Source organism: Clupea harengus, chromosome 7, assembly GCF_900700415.2.
Source record: "Clupea harengus chromosome 7, Ch_v2.0.2, whole genome shotgun sequence".
Lineage (NCBI taxonomy): Eukaryota > Metazoa > Chordata > Actinopteri > Clupeiformes > Clupeidae > Clupea > Clupea harengus.
Window position 1 is genome coordinate 4,058,370 of NC_045158.1, and position 5,000 is coordinate 4,063,369.

Genomic DNA, 5,000 nt, shown 5'->3' on the forward strand with positions numbered 1-5,000 from the left:
CACCTGTTCTTGTTCTCAGCCAAAAATCTGCACGATCTCAAAAGAACTTCACTGTGCTGAGCTACGTCTGTCTAGCAAGTCCAACTTGCGCACGACCAGCCATTTTGCATTAGTCATTACCATTTTGTGCTTTTTATTAAATGAGAACTAAAAAATAATTAAGGGACGAAAATGGCTGTAAGCCTAACAGAGTGCAATTTTCATTAAATCTCCCCACGGTCCTTAGCGTTCCATTTATGGTGGCGGTCGCGAGACACTCTGAGCGGTATTTTTAAGCGAGCATGTTTTGGGCCATGTCCAATCAGCCAGGAGCCCAAGGCGGTGACCTCACTGGGTCTAATGAATGGGCCGGGTCGGGCCCCAACCCAGAACATCCCAGCATTCATTAAGGGGATCAGTGATGGGAGATACATGCATATGCATGTGTGTGTGTGTGTGTGTGTGTGTGTGTGTGTGTGTGTGTGTGTGTGTGTGTGTGTGTCCCCCCCCCCCCCCCCCCTTTCTGATTACTCATCATCACATTTTAAAATGAGTGAGAAGATTTAGGATGCATTTGCATATTAAAAAGCTGTGGGATGTAGTGTGTGTGTGGTCATGTGTGCGTGTGTGGTTGTGTGCCACTTTATGTGTATCACATTTATGTCTAGAATGTGTGTGGGTGGGGGCGGTTATGTGTGACCTGTGTGTGTGTGTGTGCGCGCGTAGTCGTGTTTCACTTTATGTGACCTGGTGTGTGGGTGTTTGTGTGTGTCCCTCTGTGTTTTTTCTCTGCATGTTGCATACGTGTACACATTATTTATAGGTGAATCACACGCTGCCACGAAACCTTGTCACAGTAGAATTACAGGACACGCCATTTTGTTTATGGGCAGACACTGAATTATTCACGCAAGTCTGCATCTGAGCACCCTCAGTGTTTCGGCGATGCGCATGACAACACATTAAATGTGTACCAATACCTTTGCCACCATGACAAAACAAGCTTTGCCATTGGCACATATCAGATATGCATAATGTCATAGATGGTTCATGCGTGTGGCTTTAGTGGCTGTGTTTGAGTGTGTGTTCCCGGCCACCTCATCCACAGCAGACAAACCAGTGCATATGCATAAGCATGGCCCATGGCCCGCTGAAGAGGAGGAGAGGGTTGAGATGCCATACACTTCTCTGTGCCAGACAGACAAGGGGAAGCCAGGGGGAGGTGAGGCGCTAAGAGCTGCTGGGCTCTGGGTCAGGTGTGTATGTGTGTGTGTTGTGTGTGTGTGTGTGTGTGTGTGTGTGTGTGTGCTAATATGGCTGACAACCTGAACAAGATGGCTGGGACAAGCAACAGCCTGTGTGTGTGTGTGTGTGTGTGTGTGTGTGTGTGTGTGTGTGTGTGTGTGTGTGTGTGTGTACTTAATGTGACCCAACAACATGAATAAGCTGTTCTGGGACAAGCAACAACCCCCAACCCCCAGAACTAAGACCCTTTTGGGGCTCTAGCAGCCTCCTCTAAATGGAGCAGCAATCCCCCTCTCACCTGCCTACACACCACCTCCACCTCTCCCACCTCCAGCCCTGAGGCAGGCAGGCAGTGGGGCTGAACAGTACTACTGCCAGCTCCAGAGCAGCAGAGCCTCCTAAATCCCCCTGCTGTGCGGAGGCGTGAGGCAGACCTGCAGCAGCTGAAGGCTGGGTATGTGGGCAGGATGGCTGGGTATGTGGGCAGGATGGCTGGCTTGCTGGCGCATGGCAGCTGGATCAGTGCGGTTGTACTCTTGACACCAGCTCCTTTCCAGGTACGCGTGCTCCTTGGAACAAGAACAAAGGCCTATTTGGAGGATGATAGCGGATGGCGGAAACAAGGACGCATGGGCACTGTTGCTCAAGCTAGTAAGCCAGCGGTGAAGGCGCACTGGTGCTCAAGTGAGTAAGCCAGCGGTGAAGGCGCACTGGTGCTCAAGCGAGTAAGCCAGCGGTGAAGGCGCACTGGTGCTCAAGCGAGTAAGCCAGGGGTGAAGGCGCACTGGTGCTCAAGCGAGTAAGCCAGCGGTGAAGGCGCACTGGTGCTCAAGCGAGTAAGCCAGCGGTGAAGGCGCACTGGTGCTCAAGCGAGTAAGCCAGCGGTGAAGGCGCACTGGTGCTCAAGCGAGTAAGCCAGCGGTGAAGGCACACTGGTGCTCAAGCGAGTAAGCCAGGGGTGAAGGCGCAACCAAAGGCACTAAGTGAGCAAGGCCAGGCCGAAATTTAAGTGCATACAAGAAAGTGCAAACAAGCTAAGTGCATATAAGTAGGTGCATATTAAATAATAAGTGCAGAGTATAAAAATATGGCTTATGGATGCCAAGCATCATAACTGTTTCTTCCAGGTAGAAGGCAAAGGTGGACAACACATTCTTTGCACATCCACAGGGTTTTTACTTGCTTTCCCTGTGTCTTGCTATATATGTCTTGTTAGCACGAGGCCCACAAAATGGCTTGTGAACATGGCTGACGTTCTTTACAGGAGCGTAACTACTTCACGGGAGCCTAATATAAAAATATGCGCAGACAACAAACTCCAAATACCGACGTATGTAGCCTAATAAAATTAACTCTGAGCATGATTATGTTTTTTACTCTATAATAGTCTTAGTGACATGAAGTAATTTATATGATTAAAAATCGCCTTGCCGAGTTGATGGTATGAGCCTAAACTCAGAACTCCGAGCATAATGACATGCGTTTTACTCCCTATAAGTTAATCAACAGCATTCATTACAAGAGTTAGTCAAACGAATATAACTTACTCATGTATGTATGTTTAGATTTCATTTTAATAAAAAAACTTTTTTACTACATTCCTTTTACTCTCATTTTATTATTGCTGAGGTCTTCTAAAATATAATCATAAATGCCACTTTTGCCTCATTGTTTTTAGTTAGGTAAAATATACAAAAATATCAGGCATGGCAGACTACCTAACAGAGTCAAAAACAGGCCTTAGTGTTGGAAGTGTTAATAAAAGGTTTGGTTAAAGCTAGCTGACCAATAGCACTGTCCAGCAATCGCTGAATGGGTCAGACGTAATTAAGAAGATGGCAATCTCGCTGTGGGCGCTGGACAGTTTTTACAAGGAATAATCCCTAGCGAGAAGAGATCTGTTGTTGATTTGGATTTAGGTGAAAAGATATCTTTTGTTGATTTAGATTTAGGCAAGAAGAGATCTTTGGCAGAAAATGCGCGGGTGTTTCGCAGCATTTCTTCTTCTGCCTTAGTCTATTTGACTACAACATGTGAATAGAAATAACAAAGTCATTATTGCGTATTTACGTCATGGATGACATTTGTTTACTGCTGACTGAGCATTTAATTCAGACAAATTAGACTTGGCCTACCTCTTCTCAGACGCATTAGTCTTTCAAGGGTTTAACCTCTTCAAAAAACATTTTATTTGTTTTTACAGTTTTTTCCAAACATTTTAGTTCTTGTACCTATACCATGGATACTTTTCCGAAACACTTAACACAGTGGGCTTTACAGACACACACCTCTGCATATCAGGTAACTTTTGGTGCAAAATGCACTACAACAACCACACCACAATCAATTCTGCTGTAACTTTAACACATGTTCCCTCTCAGAGTACAATGACCTAAAAAACACTAACAACTTGAAGCATTGCTAATTGCATCTATAAGATGTTGCTGTGTCCTCCAGTTTAGCATAGATTACTGTAGTGTTGCATTAAAAAAAGAGAAAAAACACACACAGACAAACACTTCTTTGGACTACAGTAATAAAGTTTGTAATATGACAGTAAACAAATAATTCTAAAATGCTGCAATATGTTTCATTACAGCCATATGCTAGAATTGCATGTGTTACTGCATATATAGGCTTACTACATTACAACAAAAAGGCATGAATATGCTATGTATTTACTGCAGTATTTCCAATGCAGTAAATTACATACATCAACACAAGATACAGTCTACCAAAGTACTGTAATACCACTAGAAGTCTGCTGTAGCCCTACAGTAATGCTGATCCATTCTGTCCTCTGCATTTGGTGTCAAACTTTTACATGTTTGAACTTGGCATTTACGGTAACATTCTCCTCTGCATTGCATCTTGGAAATACGTCAATCCAAGCCAAGTATCTGAAGACAGTGTTCATATCTCGGTTTGCCTCTCACAATAGATGTCAAAATTGAGTGTGGCAAATTTGCTGTAATTACTGTAAATAGAAGAATTGCATTCTTCAATCACTGTCTTTCACTGATAGCCTATGACTTACATAAAGAGCAGTACTGTAATAGTGGAAACAACTCTTCAGGAACAGTTACATCTATGTTTGCCTTCTATAGACTCTATTACTGTACTATTAGAGATAGTGAGAAGTCTGCAAGCCAAAACAAACTAAATAATCTAAATAAACTTTCTGCTAAATTAAGAATACTTTTTTCTTATTCAAGCATATCATTTAATTTGTCTGTCTAAACAAAGCATATTTCCATCTACAGTGATCTAAATTACTGTATGTAAGGTTTTGAACTGAAAGTTAACTGATCTGAACAGAGTATCTAATCATTGGCAAAAAATGCTGTAGTTCCACAGTGTTTTGCTGGTAGTGAACATTGAATGGGACAGGTATTCATGAACTTTGGAAGAAGGTGTCATTGCCAGCATTTGTATCTAAGCATAGGGGCAAGTATCCACAGTTTGGTTCACATGGTCTACTGGTGTGCTCGATGTGTTAAGTGTTTTAGGAATGTGAACATAGTATAGGTACAAGAACTAAAATGATTGGAAAAAACTGTAAAAGCCTGCCAGGATATGTGTTTACTTTGAAGATATCTGAAATAGATTAATTGCATTAACCCATAAGATAGGTTTGCTCCTGTTTCCTTGCTAATACAGAAATATATAGGCTCAATACACCACTCTTCCAAAAAATGGAATGTGATTTTTTTTTGCCAGATAGATAAATCACACTTGGGCAATGATGATTTGTGGTTTCCGCATTCTAATGTTCC